Source organism: Pan troglodytes, chromosome 4 (assembly GCF_028858775.2).
Source record: "Pan troglodytes isolate AG18354 chromosome 4, NHGRI_mPanTro3-v2.0_pri, whole genome shotgun sequence".
Lineage (NCBI taxonomy): Eukaryota > Metazoa > Chordata > Mammalia > Primates > Hominidae > Pan > Pan troglodytes.
In genome coordinates, this window is record NC_072402.2 from 41959795 (window position 1) to 41981142 (window position 21348).

The 21348-nt window shown below is 41.8% G+C and overlaps 1 long non-coding RNA gene across 1 annotated transcript in view; it reads left to right on the top strand.

Annotated features, from left to right (window-relative positions):
• The window catches only part of LOC129143957 (uncharacterized), a 190063-nt gene extending 176621 nt beyond the window's left edge, over window positions 1-13442 (top strand). The window contains exon 3 of the long non-coding RNA XR_010157211.1: window positions 13336-13442. This is a non-coding gene — a long non-coding RNA (uncharacterized LOC129143957). The remainder of the gene's footprint in view (window positions 1-13335) is intronic.
• Window positions 13443-21348: the final 7906 nt, after the last annotated feature.

Here is a 21348-nt window from a genome sequence, read left to right on the forward strand (position 1 = left end):
TTGTGGGCATGTGCTTAAACTCTGTTTTCTGTTAATATTGGTCAGGATAATCATTTAGCAAAACCATAGTACTTAGTTATTTTTAGTTTAAAACATCAATGACTCACGGCTTTCCAGAGCTCATGGGAAGCCATGCTTCCTGGTCTTCTGCTACCTGAACATGTTTGAGAATCTCTGCACTCCCCCAGGCTTCCTTTCCCTGGATTTGGACATATAGAGAGCATTTTGGCTTGGCATGAAGGGGAGAGACACTGTGAGACTCAGGATGCATGAGTGTTGCTTCAGGAGCAGGTTACACATGTGTTATTGGGCCATTCTCCTGGGTTCTTCACAGAATCCAGCTCCATCTCAGGGATGGAAGCTTGGGAGAGCTGAGAGGCATCATCCTTATTTTTCCAGAAGGCACTATTAACAGCAGTAACAGTGTAGTTACCCTCAACAGCTTCTTTCACAGTAGAGGTTGACAAAGCAAAGCTGCAGTAGAAGATAAAAGCTGCGGATATCTCATGGTGGCTATTGACCAACTCACAAGTGGGCTTGAGATCTATGTAGGCTGATCTTCAACAACTTCAAGAAGTATTTGTGTGTGTATGGTGGAGATGGGGTAAGAGGAGTGGGTGGTTGGTTTTATTTAAGGAAAGATATGCTAAAGAGCCTGCAGACGGGCAAAAACAGGGGCTTTGGGTTATTAATGTTAACCATAGTTCATTGTTAGTCACTAGCTGGGCTGGTGAAGCCTGGGGTATGTAAGTAACATAAAGTTAACATTTTGATCAGAGATTGCATTCTCTTGTTGGCACAGAATAGTATTCCAGGGACTGCAAGTGCTGTAATTCATCCCTACAGACCCAACTTATTATAGAGTGACATGAGCTCCAAAACACTTTATTCCAACAAATATATGCAAAAGTAATATTTTGGTGTATTGGAAAACACTCTAGGTTTAAATCCTAGCTCTTTTTGCTGTGTGATTTGGGCCAAATTATTAACCTCTCTGATCCTCAATTTACCACCTGTTAAATGGGCATAATAATACCAAACTCGGAATTTATGGAGGGATCATTTATTTAGTCAACAAATATTTACTGAGACCAAATATGGGTGAGGCATTGGACACAGAATGATGAATACAAAGACCGTTCCTTCACTTATGAAGTGTATCTTCTGGTGGAACATAAGAAATAACATATAAAAACTGTATTAGCACAATACTTTGAAATAAGAGGTGCTGAATAGACAGCACTTTTCATTACTATTTGCCATTGTTAATATTTCCATTTGCGCTTTCATGCCTAGGAGATAGAATTTTCACAATGGCGAGGAACTTTATTCATTTTGTACATAGCTAAATAGCACATAGTACGTAACCACAAAATATTTGCTGAATGGATGAGTCCAAATGTTTCTCATAGTTTTTAACAAGCTTAGTTCCTGCGTAAGTAAACATGTTTTAGATTGCAAATGCATACATTCCCGATGTGTTGCAGAGGGCTGATTTGTTAAAATATTTGCCTCTGAAATATTCTCTTTAAAACATTTCTATACACATACACCTATGTACATATTTATACTTAACTACCCGGTTCAGCAATTGATGAGCTATATTTTCCCTGAGCTCTGAGTAAGCTCTACAACTAGGCAGAATCCCCTGCTCAAACTTAGATGTGCTCTCACAGTGAGTGTGCCCTCCACATCAGCTCCAGAGTTGAGAGTGTTCTGTAATGTGTGTGGTTCCCTCCACTGTGACCTCTCTCTAGTCCTTCATTTTGTGTTCTGGGGGAAGAGTTCTGATTCCCACAAGAGTGACAAAAGAGGCACAAATTCTGGAGCCATAGCTGCCACATTGAAGCAAAGAGTATTCTACTAGATGGTGAAATGCAAGTTTTGTGGAAGCCCAAGTTGCTTTCAAGGCAATAGGTGGTAGAAGAGGAAAGAACAGAACAGTCTGGTAAGAATCATTAGACATTTTACAAGCAAAATATCACAGCAGTTGGGGGTCTGAACAATTGTAGACCTGGTCTTCAGAGACCATGGCCAGAGGCATGCCACACCTTCAAGAGATTTGAAGCAATGAAAGGATCATTACAGATGGACAAGAAAAATCTCTCACCATAGGTATGAGGTTCTAGTAGGCAATATAGTGTGGACTGCTTACTGCTCCAGCATTCTGGAATACAACCCCATTTCTCAAATCCTTAGTTGAGAAAAGACTCATGTTAGCTTAAGCCAGGAAAGAATTTACTCAACAGTGCTTCCAAAAACCCAAGGGCAAGCATGCAGTGGATCTCAAAATAAACTGGAATCTGAGAGAGACAGCCATGAGGAATCTGACTCTCCTATCTCTAGTCATAATGGGTCTTGTTTCTTCTCTTTTTACACCTTGGCTTCCTCTGCTTCCCTGGACACACCTTTTGAAAATATAACCAATAACGATGTCTATGCACCTGGAGAAAACTAGATCTCTCTCCACTTCATTCCGTCTTCCTAAGAAATATTCCTATTGGCCCAACCTGGCCCAGTGACTATTGGGCCCAACCTGGGCCCAGTGACTGTGGCCGGGGTTGATTCATATCTTACAAACGTGGCCACCAGGAGCCATGGTGGGGGATGGGGAGAGCAGTTTCCAAAAAAAGGCTAGGGTTAGGATGAGGTAAGTTGCTAGACACATAATCCAATAGGTTTTCAGCATGGTTCTTGATTAAGGACATGGCCCGTAAAATATACCAGACCTTCCGTAGGCCCTTAGTTGGATATAAATACAAGCCAAAGTAGACTGAAGGGGGCCTCATGGTTCGAGACCTGAGTTTGTGTTGCTGCTTTGTGGCCTGAGGCATGGTCCCCTCTCTGGACATCTGTTTCCTCTTCTGAAACATGAAATTGCATTAAGCCAGTTCTACATAAAAGTATCACAAATCTTATTAAAATTCTAATGTTTATAACTCATTGACAATAAGACTACTCAGGTTAAACTTAATTAGAAATGGTCTTTATCTCTTATTGAAGTTATAACAACTGATGTTTCAGGTGAGAAGTTCTGATGGGGTGATATTAATGTTTCTGAATACTAAAAGTCAGCGAGAGTAAATTCATGACTAATTCATAAATGCAGTTTTGTGGATAAACTGCTGCAAAATAGAATCCATTCAGGGGTGAATAATAATAATAATAGCTACCATGTTCTTAGCCAGTAATAGCACTGGCTGTCTGCCAGGCTTTGTGCTAAGATTTCATTTAGTCGTCACAGTAATACTGTAAGGTACATACTATTTTTAATCCCTGTTTTACAGATTTAAGAAAACTGAACTTTGGCTTAGAAAGGCCATCCAGTAAGAATGTGGCTGGACCAAGTTTCAAACCCACTTCTATTGAAAAAGATTGAAAACTGTTGCATTAGCTGATCTCTGCCTCTTAAACTAAATGATGAAATTAATAAATTATACAATTATACAATATGATGTGTGTGTATATTGTATACTTTTCATCTCTGATACTCCACACATTCAATGCATGTGTCAGAAAGGCATAGGTGTATATTAATGTTTAAATATTACCTATTCCCTTGTCTGAAAGGTATGACAGTGTTTCAATCACAGAGCCAGGCGCATGCAGGGAATTTTGCAAGCACAAGCTCAACTATATGAGAGTGCAAAGTTAAGTTTTTATTGGCCTGAGTATGGTGATTCAAGCCTTGATGTTTTACTACTTGGGCCATGTGGTTTGGGAGGTGCTGTTGTAGGGTGCGGGGGTCTGTGACTGCTCACGTGTGCACACGTGTATGTGTGCATGGCTGGGTATTTTCCAGAGTGGAACAAGAAGGATTAACTTTCAGCATTTGGCTCACCCTAACCTATAGCAGATGGGCACTGGCTTTAAGTTCTCATAAAGTCAACCCTAGAGACTTGTTAAATAATTTATCCTCAACTTTGGAAGAGCAAAGGAATAAGGTGATTAGGAAAAATGGAAAGCCACATGATAATGTGCCATTGATGGAGTGGGGTTGTCTTTCGCTGTGGAACATGGTGAATGTAGCAGCGAATGAATTTGGAAAGTAGTGGGGAGAGAGTCGGACCTGGTTGGGAGAGCCCTTGGAGCAGAGAGCTCCTGACTTTTATCCCCAGCAGCTGCAGCAGAGAAAGTGAGAAAACCTCCATTCTTTACCCAGGGAATGGCCCCAACTTTAAGACATATTGAACCATGCTAATTTTAAGGCCTCCCAATATAACCATTTTATTTCATCCAGCTGTGGGGCCTGACTTTGGGCTGGAAAGGAGAGCCAGAAAAACAGGTAGGGCAGAGCTGGAAAAATAAATCCACAGGATGCCTGTCAGTACCTGGTTTTAAGCTGAGGGTGTGGGAGCTGTAGCAAAGTCACATGGGTGATTTAACATAGACCACCACCTCCTACTGGCTTTCAATGACCTCCTTTCCTGTTCCCCACTGCCAGCAGCTGGAGAAGTAAAAGTCCTTCAAGCTTCAATCAAGAAGCTCTCCTACTTTCAGTCCCTTTTAATAAGATGCCATGAGCATAGCTCACTTGTTAAATAGTCACTCATCCATTGAAACAACTTTAAGGAGGCAGGGCTAGTCAGGATCCATGGTTGCAAGCAACAGAAACTATTTCTAGTTAATTTAAGCAGAAAAGGAAGTTATTGGAAGGAGACGGAATAACTTGCAAAACTGAGAATGTGCATGGAGAACTAAGATTGGGCGATGTCCAGGTGCCAACGGAGTCCAGGTGCTGGAAACACAGCCAAGGTCATGCCACAGAAGGGTCTGGATGGCGCTGCAGCTGCCCCTGAAATCCCCACCAGTAAGCAATATTAAGATGTTGCTGGTACTGCCAGAATTCACCTTTAAGTATCCCATAGTTCCCTGTATCACCTGCTTCAAGTTTAAAAATCCAGGGCATTGGCATCCAACCTCACTCGCCAGGGGCCAGGTTAGTGAGGAACCATTTGAGGCAAGCCTTACCTTCAACATACCTTGGGGTGGCCTGGAGGTGTAGTTCAGTTGCTGGAAAGGCAAAACTGCCAAATATTCACAACAGAGCTTTCTCTAAAATTGAGAATTTCCTCTTTCCAGAGAAAGATAAAGAAAGATGGCCAGACATAGTGTTTCATGCCTGTAATTCCAGCACTTTGGGAGGCTGAGGTAGGCAGATCACTTGAGGCCAGGAGTTTGAGACCGGCCTGGCTAACATGGTGAAACCCCATCTCTACTAAAAATACAAAAATTAGCCAGGTATGGTGGCACTTGCTTGTAATCACAGCTACTCAGGAGGCTGAGGCACAGGAATCTCTTGAACCTGGGAGGTGGAGTTTGTAGTGAGCTGAGATCGAGCCACCGCACTCCAGCCTGGGTGACAGAACAAGACTTCATCTCAAAACAAAAAAAAGAGGAGTTCCTCTTAATACACTGTTGATGGCAATGTAAATTAGTATAGTCATTATGGAAAACTATGGAGGTTCCTAAAAAAAAAAAAAAGTTATAATATAGCTACCATATAATCCAGTGATCCTACTACTGGATATTTATCCAAAGGAAAGGAAATCAACATGTCAAGGAGACATCTGCACTCCCAAGTTTATTGCAGCACTATTTACAATAGCCAAGATATGGAATCAACCTCAGCATCCATCAACAGATGGATGGATAAAAATATGTGGTCTATCTATAGTATGGAATACTATTTAGCCATAAAAATAATGAAATCCTGTCTTTTGCAGCAACATGGATGAACCTCATTATGTTAAATGAAAGAAGTCAGGCACAGGCACAGAAAGACAAATACCATAAAATGTCACTCATGGAATCTTAAAAATTTGATCTCATAGAAATACAGACTAGAATAGTGGTTACCAGAGCTTAGGAGGGTAGTAGGGAGGGGACGATGGGAAGAGATTGATCAAGTACAAAATTACGGTTAGATAGGAGAAATAAATTCTGGTGTTCTGTAGCACAGATGGGTGACTGTAGTAACAATAATATACTGTATATTTTAAAATAGCTAGAAGAGAGAATTCCAAATGTTCTCAGCACAAAGAATTGATAAATGTTTGAAGTGATGGATATGCTAAATACTATGATTTGATCATTACACAATGTATGTATGTATTGAAGCATCACACTGTATCCCATAAATAGTTACAATTATTATGTGTCAATTAGAAACAAAATAATTTTAGCTGGGTGTAGTGGCATACACCTGTAATCCCAGCTACTCAAGAGGCTGAGGTGGAAGGATTGCTTGAGCCCAGGAGTTCCAGGTCAGTCTGAGCAACATAGGAAGACCCTATCTCAAAAACAAAATTAAAAAAAACTGAAATAATTTGAAATTCTTAAAAAAGAATAAGTTCCCAGTATCATAATGGGCTCAAAGACTAATTCATACAGATGGTTTGCATTTCATACTTTCCATGAGGTTCAGATTTCTCTGACCTAAGTTCAAAGGAGAATTTGTTCTGATGTTACTTGTCCAAGGAAAGTTAATGTGAAGGTCTCCTGACACCTGCAGAGATGGGCCTTGTTGCTATGACAGCCTTTGGAAGAGGGAAGGATGCAAGAGGTGGAAGCATTATACACCTGTAAAATAATGGTCCACTCCTTACAAGTACCCTGAGCGATTTGATCCTATGAAGAAAATAAAAAACAAGGATTTGTTTCTTTAACTCCTCACCAGGCGTGGCATGAGTTAGGTTGGAGAGTTACAGGCAGAGCCCAGGTGCAGTCTGTTTGGCCTCTGTACTCAGCAGGTATTGATACCAAATCTACGTCGGCCAAGACAGGCCCTCAGAGCCACTCCTTCCACCACTTTGGAGGGCAGTAATTCCCAGCTGTTTGCCAGATTCATGTCATCCATTACTATCTTCTGGGAAACGCTGAGGACATAGGGGACTGAAACTGCTCTAGGAATTGGAGACTCTGCCCCAGGTGAGCAATGTGATTCTGGGTACAGCACCAGGCCCTTCTGGGCCTTGAATTTAGGGATGAGACACAATAAAAAACCTTGCAGTTTTAAAATGAAAGGACTGTGGATTTAAAATATAAAATAGCTTCAGCAGTGACTAAAAACCTTGGTAGCCCGAAAGGGAATAAGGGGAGAAAGTAAACTCTGAGAGTATTATCCTTTGAGGCTCAGTGTCTCGTCTCTAGGATAAATACAGATTTGTTCCCAATTGTTGGGGTGTTCTGATGTGACAAGCACCCAGTGCTGCTCACCTGAGGGTAATTAAATTTGTGGAGGCACTTCTCCCTCAGCCAAAGGACCTACATGTCATAAGATGGTCGTTATAAAATAAGCATGCCAAATGTGGCCCTGATTTAATAACAAAGATGAAAATCCAATGGGATCTACTGAGACAAGCAAGCTTCATGTATGACTAAGTGCAGGATGAAGGGAGGGTAGGCACAGCTCAGTTATTGGCCTGAAGATCAGGGAGGACAATAAGCAAGAGTGGCTCCCGTTCCTCACCATCCACACCTCCACATTGCCACCAAGCCCCCCAAAGTTAGACCATCATCTTGTTTAGGAATATACCTGGGATCGACAAATGGATGTGATTCTATCAAGAACATTCTCTGTCTCCTTATGTTTAGCAAAGGCTCTGGTGTTTGTTCAGCATTGTGACAAATCATTGGATGATTGACTCAAGTATTCAATTTGTGTGTCCTGTAGCAAGAGCCAATTTCTCTGAGTCCTTTCTTGAGCTGTTTCAAGAAAACAGTGACAGAAAAACTTAGCATTTCAACCTATACTTATGTTTTGCAGAGCCTGTCCTTTGAGTCACTCAAAGCTATGGCAGAGCTCTTCCCCAGGGCAAGGAATTCAGGGTTCTCCTCTTTGGAAACTGGATGACGGGGAGCAGGTCAGGGAGGCAGGGCTGGGAGCAGGCAGAAGCAGACTCTCCCGCTGGCCTCTGGAGACACTTTCTCATTGGCCAGGGGTCATAATGAGCCAACCCTGGCAGTGATGCTATCATCCCTATATCCATGGATGTCTTGGACCAGTTCTTATTTTAGATGCTCCATCCCTTGAACTCATAAAAAAAAACTTGTAGTTATACGTAATTTACTCTTGGTTTGAAGAGCAGGGCTACTACTTGTTCTGGTGGCAGACTCTTTTTTTCTTTTCCGCTTCTCATGTTAATTGTTATTAGACATTACTTGTGTAAAAATATCAGTAGGGGGTTCAGTTTCCACTGATACGGCAGACTACCTATTCTGAAAAACATTCCTACTACAAAATATTTGGAAATGCTAGGGAAAATGCAACAAACAAGAAAGTTGGGGAAATCCCAAGGCACCAAAGATGGAAAGGGAAATAGAAACCTGAGTGGGAAGCAGGTGTTGAGGCCAGTCTGTCCTGAGGGTGTTGTACGATTTGGGTGCCCTTGGGTTTTAACAACTATGCAGGAGACAGGGTCTGTGCCAGGTGGGGAGGTGAAACTGAGATCTGTCAAAACCTGGGACTTTTGAAGCCAAAGCACAGATTAAAGGGGAAAATGGTGTATTGAAAAAGGGAGATGACAGGAAAACATGAATGACTCTATATGAATTTTGAGTGGTGAAAAAAGGACTTTCTGGAAAATTCGCAGCCTTGTGCTTGTCATTCTTTGGTTTTGAGGTTTGAATTTACACCATCTGCATGACTGAAAATGCCCCAAGTAGAAAAGGGCTCTGGGACATTTGGCTGGAACCAGTGCAAATTCTGTGAAGAATGGAATCACCTTAGAGTTTCATTAAAAAAAAAAAAATCAGAGACAAAAAACAGAATTAGTGTTAGTGAAAGCAAGAGACACAGATTGTTATTTAGGCTGCCCTATGAAGCCACTCCACTCCAGTACTGTAAGTAATAAATATTGTTTTTAAGCCACATGGTCTGTGGCATTTTGTTATAACAGACTAAGACACTTGCTTTATATAAAATGGCCAATATCATACTTTCTTTGCTCAAGCTTTATCTGGATAATATCTTACATGTGACTAGCAACATACAGTCTATAAAGCCCTTTTACATCTGTTAATCTCATTCTCCATGATCCTATTAGTAGAATTAGATAAATTGAACCCATTCTGCTACTGAAAAAAACTGAGGGTTAGAGAGGCTAAGTGCTCAGCCCTGTTAGTAAACGATAGAGCAAAAAATCTGTAGGTCTTTAAGCCTGAGTCCTGTGACCTTTCCAATCTGGCAGCCCACTTCATTCATAGACAAGCAAAGTTTTTAGAGACTAGGCCTTGTTCTGTTGCCCAGGCTGGAGTGCAGTGGCACGATCTCGGCTCTCTACAGCCTCTGCCTTCTGGGCTCCAGTGATCCTCATGCCTCAGCCTTCCAAGTAGCTGGGACTACAGGCATGTGCCACCACACCCTGCTAGTTTAAAAAATTTTTTTGGCCATGCACGGTGGCTCACACCTGTAATCCCAGCACTTTGGGAGGCTGAGGCGGGCAGATCACGAGGTCAGGAGATCAAGACCATCCTGGCTAACACTGTGAAACCCCGTCTCTACTAAAAATACAAAAAATTATCCGGGCGAGGTGGCAGGTGCCTCTAATCCCAGCTACTCGGGAGGATGAGGCAGGAGAATGGTGTGAACCCAGGAGGCAGAGCTTGCAGTGAGTCAAGATTGTGCCACTGCACTCCAGCCTGGGCGACAGAGCGAGACTCTGTCTCAAAAAAAAAAAAAAAAAATTTTTTTTTTTTTTTTTTTTGTGGAGACAAGGTCTCACTGTATTTCCCAGGCTGGTCTTAAGCTCATGAGCTTAAGCAGCCTGTTCACCTTGGCGCATCCCAAAGTGCTGGGATTATAGGCTGGGTGACAAGCAACCTATATTGGGCTAGGACCGAGGGCTGGGGATACTGTACTGCTTGGGATGCTTACTGTGTCATGCGAGAGTCATACAAGAGCCAACAGGGGGATAAGTACTAAAGCTAAGAAGGAAGCCTTGTGGAGGCAGGTAGGAGAGACACCTAACCCAGAATTGGGAGGCTCATAAAAGACTTCTCAAGACGCAGGTCCCTCACGCCATCCTTTTCCAGTGTAACCTACAGCAGCTCCTCCAGACCTCTCTCTGAAAGCACCTGAGGCCAAAAATGACCTCTTAATTCCCCCAATAACTTCCATCTCCACTTACCTTAATCCAGGCACAGGAATTCTGGTGTTCTGATTTCAGTAAGCCACAAAGACCAAGGACTCTCCTGGAAGGTGTTGATTCGCACTGCTATAAGTCGCTTCAGGGACCTACAAATGTTGAAATGGAGGGATGATCAGAGGGGAGGGGAGGAGAGAATTGCAAAAGAAAGGATTGACTGCGACAGGGAGGCATGACTTTGCCCGCCCTTCCTTCTCATTCTCAGGTCAGACTCTTCAAGCAGCACAAGGGGCTATGGGGTCAATTTGTAATCTGCTCTCTGATGAGAGGAGAAAATGTGGAAAAACCTTCATAATAAAGGAAATTTGTCTTGGGTGCCCTCTTTCTCCCCTTTCTGGATCTTTCCATCCACTATACACTGAGTGAAGCTATGTTGCAGGCAGAATAGGTTAAGGCTATACTACAGAGCTAGAGAGGCTAAGGGGCTGGAGAATAGAGGAAGTTAGAGAGAGAGGCATAGAGGGCTCATCTCCTTCCCCATCCCACCCAACTATCCCGAGAAAACACCAGAACCACGCTCCAGTCCAACTTCTGTAGACCTCCAATCCCACCCAGAACTTACCTCCAGAGAACTAGGGAAGGGAGGAGGAAGAGAGGGGAGGAAAAGTTCCACTAAGGTATAATTTTTAAGTAAATATTTTTAATAAAACCCTTTAAATATGTCTCAGTGTTCAGGTTTAAATCATCTCTTAAAACTGAAATTTAGGTGATAAAATTATCACTGAACCACGTCCCTCCATCTTCCATAAGGCAATTTCTTCTAGGGTTACAGGGTTTTAAGTTGTGGGATGTTTTCAGCACTGCTTGGAGTTAAAACACAATTTTATTTGACAGCTTGAAAAACATTTCATATAGTTCAAATATTCTTCAAAGAAGTCTGTGGAATGAATGAATATTAGGAAAGGCTGGGGCGGTGGGGCAAGGGAAGAAGGAAGTAAAGTCTCCACAGATGCCTCTAGGATATCTGAAAAAATGAGTGGGACAGGGTAGCACAGCCCTTGAGAGGTAGAAGGAGTTGCCTGAGAGAGGGAGAAGCCTTCTGAGAAAAGAAGCCAGGTACAGCCCGTGGCAGCTGAAGAAAAGTCCTAGCCGTCAAGAGGGAAGAACAATTCTAGGCACAGCCCTGAGCATTGCTCCTAGTGGAGGCCCTACTGGACTCAGTGTGGGAGAACAATGTGACCAGGAAATAAAAATGAAGAAGTTTTTCTCCTCAACTCTGGAAAATAAAGAGACTCAGGCAGTCCTGCTGTGAGAGCACTCCAACCAAGTGGGACACAGAATGAAGCACAAGACAATATGCGGTGCCACTAAGCATGCTTGTGGGGTAGAGGGCGTGACCTGGCAGGGGAAAATGAAGGTGCCCAGTAGGAGGTGGCAGAGTGGTAACACCCATTGACACAGACCAAAATATTGAAGGAGCACTTAACAGAGCCCTTCCTGGACAAGAGGGAACAAGAGATGGTGGAATTGGAGTAAACTACTGTTTATGTACCCTTAGGGCTTGGAAGACCTGGGGAGATCTGAGTTACACAGGTAGCTCCAAGCTCCTGCCTCTAGTGCCCTATTCCATTCTGCGCTCTCCCTTGGGAAAGAGCTCTCACCCAAGCTGACTCTATTTATCAGAATCACACACACACTCAAGGCTTATGAATATACAGATTATAAATGGATTCAAACCAAAAGCTCTTTGAGGGCATTGTGTTAACAGTGCCTTAACAATGGGAAAAGATCATATCTGCGTAGAGATGTTGTGTTTAAACCCACTGTTACACACATCTCATTTGGTCTACATAACAAGCCAGTGAGGTAAGCATGGAGTGTGAAAGCCTGAAGTAAAACCAAATGTAAGTACAGCCAGGTAGTTGAAAATCCCTTTGTTTGTGGGTCTCAAGCTCCCACTAACAACTACCAGCTTCTTAGCAGAGCCAGGTCTCACTCCTCCTGTGAGCCAGACTGACGTGGTGATGTGAGATCTTATCAGTTCTGAAAGGGAAAGAAGTTAAATTCTCGTGGCCTTCTGGAGAGGATCAAGTGTTTTGCCTTCTACCTAGAGAGTTGATTCTTCTTGACAAGGGGATGAACTCATGAGCTAATGTAAGGAACCAGTCCTTACAGACTCGATGTGTTTTGAATTGTGTTTGTGAGGTTTGTTTTAATATGTGTCTACCTGCCACGGTGACATATGCCAGTGCATCTGTGCTGAGGCAGCCCTTTTAAGAACCTCCCCCCTGAAAAGGGCCTTAAAATGTGGCAGCTAGCCTTTGGCCTTACATTGAAGACACACCTCACTGTATGCCTCTAGTCCTGCCTCCAATCAACTGTCGCCTAACTTTTTCATAGGGATGGCAGGGAAACCTCGGAAGAATATCATCCTTAACACTCTGCGCCTAAATCTTTCCTGAAGTGAGATGGGTTGAATTCCACAATATCCCTTCCTCACACATTAATTCTGTAATGCAATGGAGCTGAGTCTTCTCCATGAGACTTCCCAGGAAAGGTCCCTTTGGGCAAAAATCGAGATGCTGAAAACCTCAGGAAGCCTGGAGATTGACTTACCTGTCTGTTGTAGTCACCAGAATTTCTCTTCCTACTGCAACCACATTTATTAAATGCCTTTCAGTGACAATGGGCTATGATAGGGACCCATTTTGTGGTTTTGGAGCTCTAGTTGTGACTTCCATTCACAGCCTTGGCTGCATCTCTCATCCATCTCATCCATTTACTCAGTACCCATTTCTTTTTTTGAGACAGTCTTGCTCTGTCACCCAGGCTGGAGTGCAATGGCGCGGTCTTGGCTCACTGCAACCTCCAACTCCCGGGTTCAAGCAATTCTCCTGCCTCAGCCTCCCGAGTAGCTGGGATTAGAGGTGGCTGCCACCAGCTAATTTTTTGTATTTTTAGTAGAGACGGACTTTTGCCATCTTGGCCAGGTTCGTCTCAAACTCCTCACCTCAGGTGATCCACCCACCTTGGCCTCCCAAAGTGCTAGGATTACAGGCATGAACACCCGGCCTCAGTACCCATTTCTTTGAGTAACTGTGTCTCATGCACCAACTACTACTAACTAAATACTAATATTTAATGTGTGTCAAATGGCAGCTACTGTGCTAAACATTTTACATATGACATCTCCAACTCTTCTCAACAACCTACAAGGCAGTTACTATTAATATCCCCCATTTTATAGGTGAGAAAACAGAGGCTGAGAGAAGTTGGAAGAAACACAGGAGCAGGGATCCCACATTAGACAATCTGACTCCAGAGATCAAGACCTTGGCTGCAACACTATATGGGCTCTGGGAAATCCAAGGTTAGTAAAACATGGTCCCTACTCTCATGAACTCATGATTCAGAGGAGGTAGAATTGTAAAATAAGCATAATGAAAAATAAATGTTATCCTAAAGGAATGTGCCCTTAATACAGCATGTGAGGCAGGATCTGCCTACCTGGCTGGGAGGGATGAAAATCGGGGAGATGATTGGTGATCAGGGGAAACTGACTTTCCAAGCTGAGACACAAACTTCAGTTCCTCTCATTCTTTCTCTAATAAAGACATAACAGACAATAACTTAGGCTTTAACAGACTCACATCCTTTGTAGCACAAGTGAACCCTCATTGGCAAGACAGCCATGAGCCACTCCCAAGAACTTGGAAATGAAGAATTTGTAAGATCTTGCCCCTGGTGAGAGAAAGGATCAGATATAAGAATTCAAATGGAAATACACAATGTCCACATGACTCAGATCTTGCCCTGCAAGGCAGTCAATTTGAAAATGTTAATGTAGATACACAAGGGACACTCAGGCCAGGAGAAGGATAGCTGTCCGCCATGCTTGATGATCTCAGATTGAAGGCTAGTGCTGCCCCATTTAGCACTGCTTGGGAGAGAAGATGTCCTTTGAAGGCCAAGCTAGAATCCCAATGTGTTTACACACATCTGGCTGCCAATTCCTGAGGATGACATTAAACATTCCCATTGTAGAATAAACTCCCCTATTTCTGATCCCATAACTTTGCTTCCCTGGCCCTTGTCTTTAAGGAAAGAGTGCTTTGGCCAGCCAATCTGTATGCAGGCTTGGGCTTGACAATGATATTTCTAAGTGGAAAATAATAAATTAGCCTTCTAGCTATATACATCAGCTATGTGAGAAACCCAAGGCCCAGAGAGGTACTACAAATTCTCAAGAATTCATTTTGTAACCCTTCTTAAGCTATCATTATCAAAGTAAGATATAACCACAGCCAGCTCCCCCATTCCATCCTTCCACTAGACTGCACAGAGCCCCTATCTATATAAACAATTTGATTTTAACATATTTTTTAAACATTCATAGGTTCATGTGATATACTGTGATTTATTAATGGAGATTTGGAAAAAAGTAGAAAAGAGGCCCTTACGCATTTGCTTATCATTCAATAAGTGCAGGTGAAGATTCTTGAGAGTATCCAGACACCATCTCATCCTGCTCAAGTCCAGGAACTAAACTATCTTTTTATGTTCTTTATTGTCAAATGCACTGTTTCTGTCTAATTTCATGTCTGCCACCACAAGAAAGAGGTAGCACTGCTGTTATTACTGACAGTGCTGTGACTTTGGAACCTGTTTGTATTGAAACAATGTAGATCTGCTTGCCTCTGCAGTTCCCTAGAGGTGTTGATTTAATATCGGTTACCTCTTTCTCCATGACACTGCATCATTCATCAAGCAGTTTGTAAATACTGGCTTTTGGCGACACTCTCAAATGTTGTTACTGGGCATCATTAATGATGATCACAAATGCAAGTCTTACCCAGAGTATGCAGAAAAATGTGAACAACAGTTCATTTTCTGGTCATGTTAATTTTGCCATTTGGAATTTTGTAGCATGAATATAGAACAGTACCTCTCCCAAGAATAGCTTTTCTTAAACTCTTTAGGCCATATGACATTTCTATGTAGACTGTACTCTTGCCTTCCACATGCCTCCAGCAGTAGTGAAGTTCAGTAAAGGGCCCTGGGAAGCTAGAATACTGGTCTATTCAAACAAAGTATGTCCATTTATCTGGCAGGAATTAAGACCCATCAGGGAGGGCATGCAGTCAACACATCTTTCTGACTCAAAAGAGGATATTAATTGGAAAGCTCCGTTAGCATCATGGAGCAAAGGCCCTGCAGGCCCTATAGAAACAGGAGTAACCATGCCTAGAGGACTCCCTGACATGTGGCACAGAGCCTGTGGTACAGTGGGATGACTGTCTGGGATGCCAGCAGGAAACTTGCTGCTACCCTTGCCACCTTTTAGACTATGCAGATATCCTATTTCTCATTAAAACTTTAATTCTCCAGTTTTAGTATCCACTGATAGTTTCATAAATCTATCATTTTTTTCTCTATTAATTGGCATTCAAGTTAAAGAAGGGCTTTTCCTTCTTACCAATTTGTTTATCTGCTTTTATCAGTATGGTATGGAATCGAGAGTTTTATTTTATTCACCTGGTTAGAGTATACTATGATCACTTATTTTGAGCTCAAATTGCCCCAGATTTAAGAAACAAGGATTTTTCATAAAATGTCTGGCTCTAAGAAGCTGTGTGACCTGGAGCAGGTCATTTTGCTTTTTGAATCCCATTTTCTCATTTTGCATAATGAGAGAGCTGCACTAGAAAACCTTTTACTTTCTTTTTCTATGTGTAGGTCTAAAGAACCAAGATTCAACATTTTTATCTCTCTTCATTTTCTTAAAGGCCTTTTATAACTTCTTGGTTTCGTTTTGTATTTTTTTACTTGCATTTAAAAAATCATTTAAATAGGCCATAATAGTGGCTAATTAGTCTAAAGCAACACATGATTAGTTCATTTATTTCCTAACATGGCGAGAAGGAGGCGTAAAGCATGGCCTTTTGTATCAAAAAGGATGGAATAACTTGAAGACCCCTGACCCTCAGCAGGTAATACTTGCTGCTTCCTCTGACAACAGCCCTTCTCAGTTGGGCCATTGTTCTGAAAACTAATGGCCAGAGAGGAAGCAATTCTCACCCACCTCATAATCTTCCCTCACTTCCCCCATCGTTTATTCCCTTACCTACTGAGATGCCCAACACCTAAAATGCGGAGATTCTCTCTTGCCCTTACATGCCTTTATGGCCTGGACAGATTTGATTGTATTCATGAGAATGGGCAGGGTGATTGGTGATTTGCAGAGGAAGAAATTCCATGTGAGTTCTATTTTGTGTTTCCCACTTACTATTACGGGCAAGCACAACTGCATAGTTAGGGTGTTATGTATGTTGTGTGTATGTGCAAACATCCTCAAACACAGGTTCTGGAAGAAACATCATTTAATAACTCAAATTTTTCATTTCTGCTTATTTAAAAATTTTAGATACTCTGGAATGTCCATTGCTATTTAATTGAGCTATAAGTTTATTCTTTCTTTTGCAATGCTGATGAAACTGTTAGGAACATTCTGAAATTAGAACCAAGGCCAAGGGAACAAAAGTAACAAAAATGAGGTGTTTTAACAGTGTTTCCTTTGGTCACTTACTATCATGTATTTCTGGCAGTTTTGATTCTCATTATTCTAACTCAAAGCCAGGTCAATAATGGAGCAGACCAAGTGGAAAGGGTTTGTTCTTTTTGTTCTAAATATTTCTATCAGCTTCCTAGTGCAATATTAATCTCATTGTCAAAATAGGTTTCGCCTCATCTTTCCAAAGGCTACAATTTGGGCAAGGAAGAGATTATTAATAGACCCTTAACAGTATTTCCAGGCAAAAATAAGCCCACTACAAATTTTCCTTCAACCAGATTCCCTACTGTTTAAAAATACTGACTTTTTATGTTTGCTAACATCTCTAGTCATGTTTGTCTTTGAGGAATTCCACAGAGAAAGTCTATGTTGACCTAAATATCAGTTCTTCAGAGTTTAGACTGACCCCACTACAAAGGATAAACCAAAACCATACCTTAAAAAAGGTTGAGAGGAAACAGTTTCTACTCTATTCACTCAGCATATTTATGCAGCAGATCTGGTTGTGCCAGCAATCTGCAATCGACTTTCTGAATGGAGAAGTTTCTAGAGTGTAATGACCCTGAGGAAATGAGTTATTCGTGTTACCAATCGGAGACAGTTGCCATTCATACTAGAGAAGAAAGCAGATCTACTGCAGGGCATGAAATTAAAATTTCCAGGTAGCAGCAAGTAATTGATACCGTGGGGTGACCTTTGCCCACGGCAGCCAATTTCAATCTGTAGAGAACAGCAATAGGACCCACTACCCCCAGTGACCCCTACAAGCTGAGCCCAAAAAACAACACACTTGAGTAACTTCAATGTCTTCTCATAAATGCTTCCCATTTTCCTTTGCTTTGTTCTATCTGGCTTTGTTGTAATTCAAATGTCCCTGATGGTCTCATACATTTTTTATGAAATTATTAATTTATCCACCTGAGACACTAAGTGAGAATCAGATTTATCAGCTTACTCTGTAGTTCAGGGTTTGGGTTTTTTGTTTTTAGACACACAACATTGCTTTTTCTGGGTTTTCAGATCCTACCTTTTAAACATGTTATCATTGGAATAATTTTTGGAAAATAGAAAAAGCCCAAATAAGCCACATCAGTTTTGTTTTGTTTTTTGTTTTTTTTCCCCCTGTACTGACTACTCATTTATATATTCAAAATTAATTGGTTTCTTCTGGAGTGTGGCAGAGCATCTATCACCAAGAATGAATTTTAGGCTGAGTATTGAATTTATTTAAATAACAGGTTAGAATGGAAAAGGCAACCAACAGAAAATAAATCATGTGCCTGTCTTTCGGAATTGCTGAAAAATGAAATCATTCTAGAAATTCACTCCTTAACCTATCGCTAGTCTTGAAATTCTTGACATTGGGTATGCAATAACTTCTAAATTAGGATTATTTGGCTCAAAGCTCCAGACCTTTCTAAATGCCTTAGGTAAGGACAATGTACTGAAAGTCCTAACGTAACTATTTGGGGCATAAATTATATAACAGCAAAGAGCAGACCAAAAGATCACAGCTCCTTGAGCCAATTTAGATTTTAATCAGATTTTTCATTCCAACTTTAATTAAAGCGTTTGACTTAGAAAAATGACTATTAGTAAAACTGACTGCCAGTAAAGCAAAAAAGAAAAATTAATTGGAAAAAAAATGTACCCTGACTGCTATGAAGATTCATAGCATATGTTATGAAAGAGAGTGGAAGAATGCTTTAATGAACTAGCATAACATATAGTATATTTCTCTTCCTAGACATACAGAAAATTGTCATATTTTTCTCCTTAGATGCTGACATAAGTGAAAATAACAGAAAATGCCTTTTTAAAAAATTTAAAATCTAACAATAACCTCTAAATTATAGGCTGTAGTTTGTCATTAACATCTTCTGCCAGGTTTGGTTAGGCTAATTTCTATTGCTATGAATCAGTCAACTAATATTTGTTGAATCTTTACTTGCCTGGGCACTAGGAAGATTAATGAAGTATCAAACATAGTCCTGCTCTTGGAGAGCTTAGTCTTATTGAAGAAAAAAATGGGAAAAGGCTAAGGCAGTCAGATCTCAAGGCAGAGAAACTGGGTGGTACATCCTTGCCATAAAAGTTGAGATAGGGGAGCAGCTCCCTGGTTACATCAACTCCTCAAGCATCTATGAGGATGAGAGATTGAGAGATGGACAGGATTTGGACAGGTACAGAGGAGGTAAGAGTTGTTCCAATGGAGGGGACAGTTGGGTAGGCTTAGGCAGGTGATAAGGAGCCAAGCCTGACCAAAATAGCGAGTTTGTATGGGGTAGCAGAGCACAGGAGTTAGGCCGAACAGGACCTTGTGCACCAGACAGAGGCACTGATGTCAGATACGATGTACCTAATATGTAAGTGTTATTGCTGTCTATGCTTTGTGCATTTACATTCTTTCTCTGCTGTACTGGCTCTTTCCTATAGGCCCTTGGGGTCTAGTGGTGAGAGGATGCAATTTTTAAAAAGAGCAGCCTGGTGGTTTTCTGCAGGTTGCATTGTCTGAAGGAGACTGACAGCAGTGAGGCCATGGCCATGGTCACTGTCCTGGCCAGGGTGAGGGGGCCTATTTGGACTGGGGTAGATGCGACAATGAGGGATGCAAAAAGGAGAACCCAGATCACCTTCATTTAGCAAACAGTACTTGAAATCTTCTATGGGCTAGTCCTGGAGATCTAAAAAAACCACAATGAGTATGACTCGACGAGGAAGCGGCAACTCCTGGTCAGGTTGGCTCCAACCAACAAAAACACAATGCCAGGACTCTAGGAAGCACAGATGTAGGCTCTGTGATGCCAGGCTTGAGATGGCACAGACTCCCATGGGAGGCATGGGCAGATGTGGTAAGCAAGACTTCACTCAGTAGATTACATTTACCTGGGCTTTGAAGGATAAGTCTAATTTTGCCAGACAGAGAAGAAAGAAAACACAAAAGCAGGGGATGGAAATGAATTAAACTCAAGGCAGCAAAGACAGAAATTTAACATTTGAATTAAAGGACCACTACTGTCTTCTACATCCCATTTCTGGGATTTTCTAAAGGAAGTGGGGAGGAGAAGGGATTACATCAGGGGTATCCAATCTCTTGCCTTTCCTGAGCCATATTGAAAGAATTGTCTTGGGCCACACATAAAATACACTAATAATAGCTAGTGAGCTAAAAAACAAAAGCAAACAAAAAAAACTACTAATGTTTTAAGAAAGTTTATGAATTTGCGTTGGGCCACATTCAAAGCTGTCCTGGGCCATGGGCCATATGTTGGACAAGCTTGTATTGCATACTTCAGCAAACAAAAACATCTATAGAGATAAAAAGAACTATGACTTGGAATTGTCTAGGAAATTTTAGGATATATTTTAACAGGGATTCCCTGGGGAAGGAGAGGGACAAGCCTAAGCAGAAGCTGAGTGCTTTGTAGGAAGTATAATCACAGGAAAGCAAGAGTAAGAGTGTGTTAGTCTGTTTTCACACTGCTATGAAGAACTGCCTGAGACTGGGTAATTGACAAAGAAAAGAGGTTTAATTGACTCAAAAGAGATTTAACTGACTCAGTTCTGCATGGCTGGGGAGGCCTCAGGAAACTTACAATCATGGTGGAAGAGGAAGCAGGGCTGTCTTACGTGGCAACAGGAGAGAGAGTGAGCAAAGGGAGAAGAGCCCCTTATAAAACCATCAGCTGTTATGAGAACTCACTCCCTATCACGAGAACAGCATGGGGGAAACTGCTCCTATGATCCAACCACCTCCCACCAGGTCCCTCCCTCAATACCTGGGGATTACAATTCAAGAAAAGATTTGGGTGGGGACACAAAGTGTGACCATATCAGAGAGGAAGGGAAGTAAAGAATGGAAACAAGAAGCCAATGCAAGGATGTGAGTGATGGCTTTGGCCACTGTGTCACAATAAGGCACAAAGTGACAAAGCCAGTTGTTTGATAGGTGCAGGATGTCTCTGAACAAGCTTGTATGGAAAACCATACCTCAGAACAATGCATCAGAGGGACAAATGGAGAGAAAGCCTGCCGATTCCCTCTTGTCTCCTCATTCCCATTTACCAAAATGAGCCCCATGGAAGTTAATCCTCTTGTAGTTCTGGGTTGGTCACCTGGCCCCTTTTGGCAGCAGACCTCTGGGGGAAGCAGACCCTGTACCATAAGAAGTGGCCTTTTATGAGATCAGAAGTGAGGGAAGAGCTGAAGACAACACAGGGGGAACCATGAGGTTCTACATAGAATCCTTCCTCTCAGCTGCTGGCCCAGGGGACAGGTGAAGCCAGGAGAATCTGAGGCGGCCCATAGGATGCATCCTACATGTGATATATTATTACTACAAGTATATCTCATGATAATTGTGGTCAATCCTTTCTTCTCAAGAAATTTCCAGACCCATTGTTTCTTTGATTTCTCCATTCTGTATCCTTATTGTGCCTAATTCTTAAGCTGTTCTAACAAAGGCAACAAGAGGCAAGAAAGAGAAAACTCATGTTGGTGAATGCTGTCACTTAGAAGTTCACTGGCAAAACTGGTTAAGCAAGATAAAAGTGAATAAGGACAGTTGGCATTAAATGGAAGGATGGGGGAGAAGTAAGTTCCTGATGTTTGCTTAAGCTTGGTTTTCAGAAAAATCTTTTTTCTTTTAATGCAGGAGGTGGGGGGATTGTGCTGGGTGTATCCATTTCC